Source organism: Chrysemys picta, chromosome 16 (genome assembly GCF_011386835.1).
Source record: "Chrysemys picta bellii isolate R12L10 chromosome 16, ASM1138683v2, whole genome shotgun sequence".
In the NCBI taxonomy this organism is placed as follows: domain Eukaryota; kingdom Metazoa; phylum Chordata; order Testudines; family Emydidae; genus Chrysemys; species Chrysemys picta.
Genome location: NC_088806.1, coordinates 11147733 through 11160994, shown reverse-complemented (window position 1 = coordinate 11160994; position 13262 = coordinate 11147733). Strand labels below are relative to the sequence as shown.

At 49.7% G+C, this 13262-nt stretch overlaps 2 protein-coding genes and 1 long non-coding RNA gene across 19 annotated transcripts in view; 2 read left to right on the top strand and 1 right to left on the bottom strand.

The window, feature by feature from the left end:
• The window catches only part of LOC135972074 (zinc finger protein 271-like), a 312092-nt gene that overhangs the window by 176524 nt on the left and 122306 nt on the right, over positions 1-13262 (bottom strand). The window lies entirely within an intron of this gene.
• Positions 1-13262, top strand: part of LOC135976000 (uncharacterized) — a 262775-nt gene that overhangs the window by 194034 nt on the left and 55479 nt on the right. The gene's annotated exons all lie outside the window — the stretch shown is intronic.
• Positions 1-13262, top strand: part of LOC101951937 (zinc finger protein OZF-like) — a 45553-nt gene that overhangs the window by 818 nt on the left and 31473 nt on the right. For 4 of the 17 annotated variants that reach the window (XR_010593176.1, XR_010593178.1, XR_010593175.1 and 1 more), the window contains exon 2: positions 622-835. The exons of 10 other annotated variants lie outside the window; for them this stretch is intronic. The gene's annotated coding sequence lies outside the window, so the exon portion shown is untranslated. Of the gene's footprint in view, positions 1-621; positions 836-4113; positions 4487-13262 lie in introns of those variants that run through there. 3 more of the 17 variants (XR_010593172.1, XR_010593173.1, XR_010593179.1) reach the window with 3 other exon arrangements.

Genomic DNA, 13262 nt, shown 5'->3' with positions numbered 1-13262 from the left:
CTCAGGTTTCTGGTGTTTCCCCCCATTTTTATCTGCAGTGATTTGTCCTTGTTTAGGTGGGAAATCGTTCCCCTGAGTGATTTCTGAACTGGGAAGAGGGTTAATGGGCAGAGGCTGGGAGAGCCCTGAGACAGGGATAGGGCTGGGCTGGGGGTGGGGGCTGCTCTCTGCTGGCAACAGGGCATGGAAAGGCCCAGGAAGGGAAGGGAGGAGCAAGCGTCCCCCATGGAGACGGCCCAGCCCCAGGTTTCCCAGTCCCACCTACTTCCCCTCCCCCACCCTGCACGACCCAGCAACTCCCCCTCCACACACACACCACTGCCTGTCACATTTCCAGACCCCACAGCCAGTGACCTTCTGACTCCAGCCCCTCTCCTGCTGGCCATGTGAATGTGAGGCAATAAGAATCCGTCCCATTCTGTTGTTGATTGAATATCGCTGTGTAATCCCCTCAAATTTCCCCTCCTTTCTCTTGAACTGTTGAATGGTGACATAAAATCTCCCCACATGTTGGTGCTTCTCTCTTATATTGGCAAATATTTAGTTTGTGCCCCATTTTTTTCCCTCAGTTCTGAAATACTGATAGCTAATTCTTGAAAATCTTCCCGCTTTTCTCCCCAGGTGTCTGACTGAGATCAGGGTTCTTCTCATACTAAGCGTGGCACATGCCTTGCCTGAGATCAGGTCCCCCAGTGTGCCGGGCACTGCACAAACCCTGACCAGAGCAGGGACCTTGCTGGCCCGGGCGCTGCAGAGCCCCGAAGTGAGGTCTGGGCCCTGTTCTGCTGGGCGCTGCAGAGACCCCAACTGAGATCAGACCCCACTGTTGTGCCAGGTAAAACTGAAACCTGGACCGAGCTCACGGCCCCCTTTTTGCCAGGCAGTGCACGACTGCAGCCCAGATGGCTGCCTCCATTGTGCTGGGCACTTCAGAGACCTCGACTGAGATCTGTGTCCCTGTCGGGCCTGGGCTTGCACTGATCCCGACTGAGATCATGTCCCACCATTGTACTGGGCACTGCAGAGACCCTGACAGAGATCCTGCCCCCACATTTTGCCAGATGCTGCAGGGCCCCCAAACAAAATCAGGGATCCTGTAATGCCGGGAGTTGCAGAGCCCCTGACTGAGGTCAGGCCCCTGTTGTGCAGGGCTCTGCACAGACACTGACCAAGATCAAGGTCCCCATTGTGACAGGTGCTGAACAGACAGCAAGGGTATCTCTACCCTGCCATTAAAAACCCACAGCTGGCCCATGCCAGCTGACTCAGGCTCACGGGGTTCAGGTGAAGGGGCTGTTTAATTGCAGTGTAGATGTCTGGACTCAGGCTGGAGCTAGGCTGTAGGATCCTGCGAGGTGGGAGGGTGCCAGGCCTTGGTCTGCAGCCCAAGCCGGAACATCGACACCACAATTAAACAGCCCCGCAGCTGTGTGAGCCCAAGTCAACGGGCATGGGCCAGCCGCCGGTGTCTAACTGCAGTGTAGACATGCCCACAGTGATCGAGAGTCCTTGCACAAAAAGCTCAAAGGCTAAATAGGCAAATGGTGGGCGGCTACTCTCCATTTTACAGATGGGGAAACTGAAGCTCAGAGAGCTGAAGTAATTTGCTCAAGTTTGCATGGAGAATTTGGGGCAAAACTGGGAACTGAACCCAGATTGTTTGAATTCTTGCCTCTCCCCTTAACCACAAGCCCAGCGTAAGTGTGTACAGCGTTGTTTTGGTCTGTGTTTGTGTTGTATTGACTTCCAACGGAGGTTGTGGAAATTCCTTCATTGGAGGTTTTTAAGACCAGATTAGAGGTCCACCAGTCTGGGAATGTCTAGGGATACTTGGTCCTGCCTCATCACAGGAGGCTTCAATAGACAACCTCTCAAGATCCCTTCCAGCCTCCATTGAAATAATTCTCTCTTGTGCTGTGCCATGTTCTACGCTGAGCTGTTTTGCATAGTGCCATTTGGAACTGTGATGCATCATGTTGTGTTGCATAGTTTTATAGCGCATTGTTTTGCCTCCTCTTGTTTGGTGCCTGTGCTGTGTTGGTTTGAGTTGAGCTCTTTTGTATAGTGTACTTTTGTTCTAGGTTGTGTTAGTTCGCATTGTGTTGCTTTGCTCTCCTTTGTATTCTGTCATTTGATGTTGTGGAGTGTAGGGGTTTTTTTTAGGGGGGGAGGATGAATTGTCTGGCATTATGTTGTGGTGGGTTTTATTCTGTCTGTTGTGTTTTCATATGTACGTATTGCATAGCATCCTAGAAATGTAGGGCTGAACAGGGCCTCAAGCTGTCATCAAATCCATCTCTCTCTGCCGAGGCAGGACCAAGTATATGTAGATTATCTCTGACAGAGGTTTGTCCTACCTGTTCTTAAAAACTTCCAGGGAAAGAGACTCCACAGCCACCCTTGTAAGACTATTCCAGAGCTGAACTACCTGAGCTCTGGGGACCCCACACAGATTTTAGTGGTGAGCAGCTCTGGAGAGAGGAGACCCCAGTGAGAGGGCAGCTGGGTAAATAGACTAAAGTTGGGAGGAGAAACATTAATGTGTCCAAGGTCACTCAGGCTGTCCGTGACAGAGCTAGAAATAGATCCCACCTCTAGTGCCACCGTACTGCTGTTTTGGGTACTGAAGATCTCGGCTACACTAGTATTTTAGGCACTGGTGCAAACCCTTCATATAGATAGAATTTACACTAGTGCACTCTGATTGGCACTGGTGCATGTCCCAGTTTGAAGGCTTGCGGGGGGCGGGTGGGGAGACAGTGACCTCAGTGAGGCCTGGGGCTGGCTGAACAGTGTAGCTGGTAACAGAGGGGCAGCAGTGAGGTATGAGCCAGGAGCACAGCCCCACAGGACTGGGCACTGACTTCCCCCGACCCAGGACACCCACCCCCAGCTGTGTGCAGGGACTGCAGCTGAGCTGCCCTGCCAAGACAGCCTGTGCATCCATTGGCAAACCACCGCTTCTTTTGTTTTCTGCACATTTAGGAGTACATGTCTCTGCTCCCTGTGGCCATGGTGCATTCCGTACTAGAGCAGGACGTCAACAGAGCAGACGCACACACCATAGCTCCGTCTGGAACACGCAGCATTCACTGCCAGACGGGATGGGTGATTTTTCAGGGGCCCAGCTTGTTATGCCTGGCTGGGGTGGATTCAGTTGGATGGGGGTCTGGGGCTCTGATAGTTTGGGATGTTCCTTTTTGCAAAATCAGTTCTTTCCCTTTATTGTTTTACCCCCACCTATGCCTGAGGCCACTCTCTTCTTAACTTGCTTTGGTTATTTCAGTTCCAGTTTTTAAATGGGATCTAATAATTGCAAAGCTGAATGAAAGATAAAACAAACAGAACCATTTGAATTTTGGCACATAGCTGGTAGAACTATACCTAGTGAAGGTCTGCTGTAATTACCTGGTTACCTATAGCATTTTCTGGTGGGGCGGATAAAGCGATGTCAAAGAGCCAAAAGCACTTTTTAGGGCAAAAGGGCTCGTCAAGTGTTTGCTCTGTAGGGAGCATGTCACCGGCCAGGGCTTGCAGTCTTTCAGGGGTGGTGCACTGGATTGTATTTAGTAATCTCAAAGTAAAAGGTTAAGACTGCTGGTTCACAATATCCACTGAAATCTTGCAAACAGTTATACAAATAGACTCTAAGGATATGTCTGCACTACGAGAGTAGTTCGATTTTACTTAAATCAAATATGTGAAATCGATATTACAAAGTCGAACGTGTTTATCCACACTAAGAACAGTAATTCGACTTTGTGAGTCCACACTAATGGGGCAAGCATCGACATCGGAAGCGGTGCACTGTGGGCAGCTATCCCACAATCCCCGCTGCCCATTGGAATTCTGGGTCGAGTCCCCAATGCCTTCTGGGGAAAAAAATGTGTTGAGGGTGGTTTTGGGTAACTGTCGTCATCCAACCGTCACTCCCGCCCTCCCTCCCTGAAAGCGCCGGCGGGCAATCAGTTCGCGCACTTTTCGGGTGAGTGACAGCGCGGACGCCACAGCACTGCGAGCATGGAGCCCGCTGCGACCATGGAGCCCACTGCGACCATCGCTGCAGTTATGGCCGTTGTCAACACCTTGCACCTTATCATGCACCTTTTCCAGAAGCAGATGCTGAGAAATTGGGTGAGGAGGCTACGGCAGAGCGGTGAGGACATGAAGTCTGAGAGTGGCACAGACCTGTCACAAAGCACGGGACCCCGCACTGTGGACATCATGGTGGCAATAGGTCATGTTGATGCTGTGGAACGGTGATTCTGGGCCTGGGAAACAAGCACGGACTGTGGGACCGCATAGTGCTGCAGGTCTGGGATGAATCACAGTGGCTGCGAAACTTTCGCATGCGGAAGGGAACTTTCCTGGAACTTTGTGAGTTGCTGTCCTCTGCCCTGAAGCGCAAGGACACCCGGATGTGAGCAGCCCTGAGTGTCCAGAAGCGAGTGGCCATAGCCCTCTGGAAGCTTGCAATGCCAGACAGGTACCGGTCAGTCGCGAACCACTTTGGCGTGGGCAAATCTACTGTGGGGGTTACTGTGATGCAAGTAGCCAACGCAATCGTTGAGGTACTGCCGTCAAAGGTAGTGACCCTGGGAAACGTGGAGGTCATCATAGATGGCTTCGCCGCGATGGGATTCCCAAACTGCGGTGGGGCTATAGATGGAACTCAAATCCCTATCCTGGGAGCGGACCACCAGGCCAGCCAGTACATTAACCGAAAGGGCTACTTTTCAATGGTGCTGCAAGCACTGGTGGACCATAAGGGACGTTTTACAAACATCAACGTCGGATGGCCGGGCAAGTTTCATGATGTTTGTGTTTTCAGGAACTCTGGTCTGTTTAGACGGCTGCAGGAAGGTATTTACTTCCCGGACCACAAAATAAGTGTTGGGGTTGTGGAGATGCCTATAGTGATCCTCGGGGACCCCGCCTACCCGCTAATGCCCTGGCTCATGAAGCCCTATACAGGCGCCCTGGACACTGAAAAAGAACTCTTCAACTACCGGCTGAGCAAGTGCAGAATGGTAGTGGAGTGTGCTTTTGGACGTCTCAAGGGGAGATGGAGAAGCTTACTGACTCGCTCTGATCTCAGCGAAACCAATGTCCCCATTGTTATTGCAGCTTGCTGTGTGCTCCACAATCTCTGTGAGAGCAAGGGGGAGACCTTTATGGCGGGGTGGGAGGTTGAGGCAAATAGCCTGGCTGCTGATTACGCCCAGCCAGACAGCCGTGCGATTAGAAGAGCCCAGCGGGACATGCTGTGCATCCGGGAGGCTTTGAAAGCTAGGTTCCACAGTGAGCAGGGTAACCTGTGACTATTAAGTTTGTTTACAGAGAAGCTGAACCTGCCCACGTTTCCTTACCCAGTGAATGTTCACTATCCTCTCCAGTCACATACCCCATTAACCCCGTTCCACACACGTTTAAAAATAAAATCACTGGCAATTTGTTAATGAACACCATTTTCTTTATTACTGTTTTCGTGGTAAAGTGTTGAAACTGGGACGTAGACTGTGGTGGGGAGCGGGTGTAGTGTAGTGATGCAAAGGACGCTTCTAAACTCGAGGAATGACAGGCTCCTGCTCCTAGAGTGGTCCGCACTGGTGGACTGGTTGTTTCAACAGAGCCTGCCACCCCTCCTGTTCGGGACTCTGTGTGGGGGCTATGTGACTTTGTGGCAGGGGGAGGACGGTTACAGATTCCCTGCTGCGTGGCTCTGTGATCCAGGTTAAGGACCGCTGCATAAGATCTCTAACCGCCCTCCCCCGCCACAAAGTCACATAGCCCCCGCCCCACCCACCCCACCCCCCAGAACATGAAAACCACCTCCCAGACTGACCAGGGTGCCTAGTGACTGCAATGTGTGTGTGACCTGCTGCTGAATCTGCCCCCGCGTCTGTACCCTGGTAAAGGTGACTGTCCTGTCCAATTACCAACCCCCTTTCCACCCTTCAAACAGACTCTCCTCTAAAAGAACATGATGGAAACTGTAATTAACAGAAACGTATTTTTTATTAGCAACTACACACTTAGGGGATGAACTGGGACGGGGGCTTGGGTGAGGCGGGAAGGAAAGGACTTATCAAATTTTGGGGAATGACAGCCTTCTGGGTACTTGAGCGGTCTGCAGGGGTGGAGTGAGAGTTTTCACGGACTTCTTGGGACTTTGGGTGAGGGGGGGTATGGGACTTTGTGGCGGGGGAGGGCGGTTACAGATAGACTGCAGCGGGGCTCTGTCCTCCGGTCCTGCAGAACATCCACAAGGCGCCGGAGCGTGTCCGTTTGTTCCCTCATTTGTCCAAGCAGCGTTTGAGTCGCCTGCTGGTCTTCCTGCCGCCACCTCTCCTCCCGTTCAATGTGTGATCGATGGATTTGGGACATGTTCTCCCTCCACTGAGTCTGCAGGGCTGCCTCGGCTCGGGAGCAGCCCATAAGTTCCGAGAACATGTCGTCCCGTGTCCTTTTCTTTCTACGCCTAATCTGCGCTAGCCTCTGGGAGTGTGATGCCAGGATAGGTTGGGAGACAGTCGCAGTTGTGGGATGGGAAAAACGGAATGAATTCCTCAGAAAGATAAATTTTGTTGTGAACAAAGAACACAGTCTTTCTCTGTGAACAAGACCATGCACAGCACCTATCACATGCGCACTCAGGACAAGGTCGAATTTTCAGCCTTCGCATTCAGTGCCTGGGGTCTTGCAGTGCAGATCTGACAAGCGGGGCAGGACAGCGGAATTTTGGTAGCAGTCTGACGTGGTAAGCCATAGACTTGTGGCTGCTTAAAAGTTTAATAATAGCACTGGCCTCCTTTCACGTTCAAAGCAATGCTCCTAGCGTTGGTCAGTTCCTGCTGCCAGCAATCCGGCAAGCATGAACTCTGCCCCTGTCCCACCCCCTCACGGCTGTCCCAGGGAAAGATCCCTGTATGCTGCCCCTCTCCCGCCTCCACCGGTTAATTAATGAATGCATGTCAATTACTGATGGCTTTCTGTTGCAAAAGCATCTGATTAAGCACCTAATTAAAACTGTAGCATTTTGAATGGAAATGTATCAACACAGTTTAGCTCCAGTGTGTTTAAATGTAAATGAAAAGTTTCTAAGTTATGATGATGGTAAATGGGGAAAATAAACTGAAGTTCCTCTAAACAGTCCTGAGGACTTCTGCTCCTAGCCCTTCCTGAGTTCTGGCCTCTTGGCCCACTTGGCTCCCAGTCCCCCATTAGCTGTGTCCCCCTCCCCCAGCCTCACCCCTGCTTTTACTGCAGATCTTCACTCCCCTCAACTAGGCCAGGGGGTTGGCACTGCAGCCCCTAAAGCATCTGCATTAATCTGGTCTTGCTGATGCTGTCTCACATATTGGGGTATGTAGATTTCAGGGAACGATTTGCCAGAGTTACTGATCCTGGGAGGTCGGAAAGAAGAGTCTGAGAGAGAGTTTGCTCCCCACGCTCTGTAGGGCCATGTTCAACCCTGGTAGGCTCCATGTTATCTCATCCTCCCCCCTCCCCCCATGTGTCTCTGCTCATGTGTCAGTGTCACCTTCTGATCATAATGCCACTGGCCTCAGCAGAGCTCCCAGAAAGGAGCTACATCACAATGGGGTTAAAGTGGAGAGCACATGTCAGGGACTGAGGGTGAAATACGTCACAGGGAGGGTGTAATTATCCTCAGAGCAAGCATTACAGTCTAGGAAGTGAAAGAATTAAAGTACTTCATTACTTAAAAGTACGGTTGAAAGGACTGGATTTTTATCAGTAAATCTCAGTAAATGTCAATTTCACTGCACATACATAAGAACGGCCATGCTGGGTCAGACCTAAGGTCTATCAAGCCCAGTATCCTGTTCTCTGATAGTGGCCAATGGCAGGTGCCCCAAAGGGAATGAACAGACAGGTTTTCATCAAGTGATCCATCCCCTGTTGCCCAATCCCAGCTTCTGGCAAACAGCGGCTAGGGATACCATCCCTGCCCATCCCGGCTAACAGCCACTGTTGGAAGATAGATTCATGGACCTATCTAGCTCCCTTTTGAACCCCATTATAGTAATGCAAACACACATACACAGATGAAAAAAATATTTATATAGGCAAAATGGCAAAAATGCTGCTGGAGTAAGTCGAGTTTGATTGAAGGATATTTACACTGTAGATTTTGTGTGTGACATTGACAATTTCTGTTTGAACCGTTCTAAAGTTCTATCTTTTTTTGAATCTCAACATTTAATTACATAATTATTGTCTGACCACCCGCATAACTGCCCACAGCTCTGAACACTGAAATTGGAGAAAGGGCTTAAAAATAGACATAGATATCATCTGTTGAAATTATTAATAAAAAAATAGACTAAATGGATTCAGCCAAGCCTACCAAACAGCAATCGCAATATGCTAGGGGATGGAAATTCACAGCTAAGCCACCCAACCTTAATTCTGCCCTGTAGTGACACCAGGCAATCGCCATAGGGCTACGAATAAGACATTTTACTGCATAAAGTCCCAGAGTAGATTATACCAATTTGAAAAGACACATGAGATCTCTCCCTCACCGTATCAACTTCACTAGGTTGTTTCTTTTATTGGGAATTCCCAGAAGTCAATAGATCAATAACAATCTATCAGTTGTGAAGTGCCCATTTCAGATTTCTGTCGAGTGTCTATAATTTTGCACTAGGGGCCAGGTCCTTAGAGAGACAGAACCTTGGTTTCATTTTAACTTGTGCATGCCCAGCAGCTTCCGGAATTTGGTTCAAAGTATTTCCATGTTTCCCTGGCCTGTTCTTAAAAGTGCTGCTATAGAAAGGGGGGAGGGGCAGAAACTCCCTGTAGGATCAGTAGCTGAGCCCCATAGATATTTATAGCTCATCGGAAGGAGGAAGAAAAATGCCTTATTCATAGCCCTATGGCGATTGCCTGTACCATGTAGGGACCTTAATTCTGCCCATTCCCACCCGCTTTGGTCCCCCACCATACCTCAAACCTTTTCACCCCTGGAACTATCAGCTGTCAGTCTTCCCTCGCTGCTACCCCTTCCTGACTGGCAGAGAACCTCTAGCTCTATCCCCTTCTCTTTGCTTCTGAAAGTTGCCTTTCCCAGGGCTTTGCTGCCTGTGTGAATGGCAGGTAAGGATGGGGAGCCATCACTTTCTGGGTATTTACTGAACATTCATCTAGTCCCTGACACCTTCATTAATGCAGAGGTAAGGTTGCCCAGCAGTATGTTGGGCCCTGCCAGAGTATCAAGTTCAGCAAAATTCAAACCTCCAAAAACTAGGAAATGGAGAGCTAATGTGCTTGCCAATGCAACCTTAACTCTGCCCCCTGGAGCTGGCAACAGCCACTGGGCATTATCTGCCAGCACTCCAGCTGCACTCTCTGTGTTAGGTGTAGCTTTACTGAAAGGTAGAGGCGTTAGTTGGAGCAACTTGGTGGAGGTGTGATTGTGATATGAGAAGATCTGGGTCTGAGTCCCCCATGTGTGCGATGAAAGGAGAGAGGTGCATGTGTACCTTGAGCTTCCAGTCTGTATCGTTTCTGTACTGAGCTGTGCATGTTGTCAGGAGGTAACAGGGGACTGTTTGCCATGGGAATGGTCAGCAGTGAGATGGGATCTGAGAGCAGTCTGTGTGCTTAACGATGGGTAAGTGAATGTAGAACGTTAGCTGGAACTTCTGTGAGTAAGGATGAAAGAGTTGTAAAAAGGGGTGAAGAGATGTTCAGTTGACAAGTGTGCGGCTGTTTCTGGGGAGCAGCCCAGTATCTGAGTTTAGAACAGGTGTCAGTAGCTCCTGTACAGCGCAGCTCACCTAAAACCAAATTCCATCTTAGCAAAGATAAAGTGCTTTATTGTGTGCCCTGGTTGACATTTTCCCCAGTACTTTAGTGACAGGCACTATGTCAAATAGCTGGGTGCACGTAGGTGTGTTGTAGGAGTAAAGAAAGGGTCATTGCTCATGTGGGTCAGAATTAGGATTACATTGGTGTGTACCTTATCTCTGCATTTCCTGATTATTACAAGTTTGAGTTTTGCTGATCTCTCTTCTGGAGGGCACCAGACAACTCCGGGCAACCTTAAATCCTGAATTATCATTTTTTGGAAGTGAATTTCCTAGTTTTGGCACAGAGCGATGTTGGCTGGAGGAGTTAGCAGCCCTATAGGCAGTTGTGGGTCTCTCATGAGTTTGCAATCAGAGGCACAGAGAAGTGCAATGACTTACCCAAGGTCACCCAGCAGTCCCGTGGCAGAACCAGGAATTGTCCCTGTCCAGTGCTCTCTCCACGTAGTTGCTGGGTGATTCTGAAGTGCTGCTCCCTTCTCCTGTACTTTTTGTTACGGTGGAATGGGAATAATGGTCATGCTTTCAAACGTCTCTCTCCTTCTCCTCCTCCTCCTTCTGCTACCATTTACAGCTCCGCCTCCCCTCTTTCAAGTGTTTGTCATGGGCAGTTGATAACAGAGCCAATGAGAGAAATCTCTGATACGGTCTGTGCCTCAAGATCTTGACAGTTTAATCATGTGTTGGTTACAGTAACTAAGTATATGAGAGAAGACTGGTGTTTGTCGCTCTCTCTCCTTCTTCACCTCCTCTTCCTGCCACCATTTCACGTTCAACCTCACCTTCTTGTCCATCCCATCCAGCCCTTTCTTAGCACTGTAGAAGCCAGTAGCTGTTTCCTGTCCTAGGCTGCTGCACACACGTATTATAGGCAGCAACTGCATGTGGTCTGGTGCATGCCACCTTGGTATTGTAGCCTGAGCTGCAGACTGAGCTGGGCCCCTCACTGCTACCTCCAGCTGGGCCTTCTGCTCCTAGTCCAGCCATGCCCTAGCTCTGCCCCTCCTCCAAACAGGCCCCATCCCCTATACACTTTGGCCTCCCTCTCCACTCCCCTCCGTGTACCTTTAAACTATTCATATTTTGGATTTGGGATGATTAAATTTGTTACCTTCAGCTCCCCCTCCCCCCAGTTTCAGTTGTTTGGTGGTGTCCCGATTGTTTTCCATTGATAATTTGGGAGGGAGCAAGGCTGGTCACTTGAGCCTTGGGTTACATTGCCAACTGACTAGTGAGAAGTGATGACTCCCTCTTAGGTGGATGGGCCAATCCCGGGGCCTCTTACTTCTCGGTGATTGATTTTCCATTCCAAGTCCATAAAATAGATTTTCAATATAAATGCTTTGTTTCATACATATGACCCATATGTTGATCTCTCAGTCATTGAGTCTTGACCAGTTAAGACTTTCTGTAGACACCTCACAGGATCATCTTCTAAGAGATGCATTTGGTGTGATGGGTTTGTCAGGTCTCAGGTGAGAGCTGCTGGCAAAGACCAAATGACCCTTTGCCAAGGGATCTCTGTGTCACTGTCTGACCCCCGTAGGCCAGGGAGAGAATGACTTTCTGCCATTGGCCTTCAGGACAGGTACTGAGTTCACTGCAGTGCCCCTCGCCCCCTCTCCATTTCCCTACTCGGTGTGCTGTCTAGGACGCTGCCCCACTTCCTGCTCCCCAGGCCACCTCGCATCTGTTCCATGTGCCAGGCTGCTGGCAGCCCCCAGTGAGAGGCCATCCAGCCCATCAAACTGGTGCCCAACTGCTGGGCCTCAGGCCTTCTGGAGTGCACCTCTGTGAGTCCAATTGCCCCCTGCCCCAGAGGTACTACAGAGGCATGTCCTTCTAGTGTGTCAGGGCTCCACCCTCTGGCTAAGGCCTCAGGGCACTTTCTTATTCTCTTGGGGTACCAGGTGAAACAGCAAAAGAGCCGACTGTCGGCAAACAAGGGTAAATAAAGGAATGAAAGAAAGAAACGGGGGGGGGGAGGAGGGCGGAATGTGGATCAGAGCGATGTTGGCTGGAGGAGTTAGCAGCCCTATAGGCAGTTGTGGGTCTCTCATGAGTTTGGATATCCCTCTCTTACTTCTGAGGGCCCTGGGAGCGTCTCAGTCCCCTTCAGAGTTTACTGGATCTCCAGTGCAAGTTTCAGCCTGCTCCCATTTTGAAACTTTGCCCCCCAGAATCCAAGTAGCATACAGGTAATCAATTCCTTCTGTATGGGTTTTTTTTTTATCCCCTTCCTGCCATGTGCTCTGAGCTGCTGGGAACTCAGCTAATGGGAGGTCAAGAGCACAACATTAGTCTTTTGTCTTCTTTAACATCCCATAATGGTCTATCTGGTGTTGATGGACCTTTCCTGCCAGGCAGGGTGTAATGCATTCTGTTGCCAATCCGCACTTCCCCTAGGTAAAGTCTCTCTCCCATCTGGTGACTTACATAGCCACAGAGGCTCACAATGCAACTAGTCAGATATTAAACCAGGCAGCAACTCACAAGCATTCAATAAATCTAAACACTAAACACATTCTTATAATTCTAATGCCTGTTTTAACAATACTAACACAAGTGAGCCAGACTGATTCCAGCTATGCGTTTGTCCATGTTCAATTAAGACATGGGGGCTTTTGCAAGAGCTAACTCCTCATCTGTTGGTGTCACAGGCAGGATGGGCAGGGATGGTGTCTCTAACCTCTGTTTGCCAGAAGTGGGAATGGGTGACGGGTTGGATCACATGATGATTCCCTGTTCTGTTCATTTCCTCTGAAGCACCTGGCATTGGCCACTGAGCTAGATGGACCATTGGCCTGACACAGTGGGTCGTTCTTATGTTCACAGTCTCTATCAGGAGTATCTACTCATCTGGACTCACTGGGGAGCCACAGAAAGAAACCAGGTGTGCTGAGGAAAGAAGGCCCAGTCTCAGAGCCCCCGGGGTCACCCTTTCCAAAAGCTAAAACAAGAACCCAGCCCATGAAAGGGAGCACTCCCAGGAGAGAGTGTATAAAGGCTGGAGCATCAAACAACTTAGTAAACCTGAGACAGCTGCCTTGGGACAATGACAGGGAGAATCCCCCAAAGTGACTCCTTTGATTCTGCTCTTCTCTGGCCTTTGGTTCATAGAATCATAGAAATGGAGGAGACCTCGAGAGGTCATCTAGTCCAGTCCCCTGCACTCAAGGCAGGACTAAGTATTATCTAGACCATCCCTGACAGGTGTTTGTCCAGCCTGCTCTTAAAAATCCCCAATGATGGAGATTCCACAACCTCCCTGGGCAATTTATTCCAGTGCTTAACCACTCTGACAGGAAGTTTTTTCCTAATGTCCCACCTGAACTGTCCTTGCTCCAATTTTAGCCCTTGCTTCTTGTCCTATCCTCAGAGGTTAAGAACAATATTTTTTCTCCCTCCTCGTAACAACTTTTTATG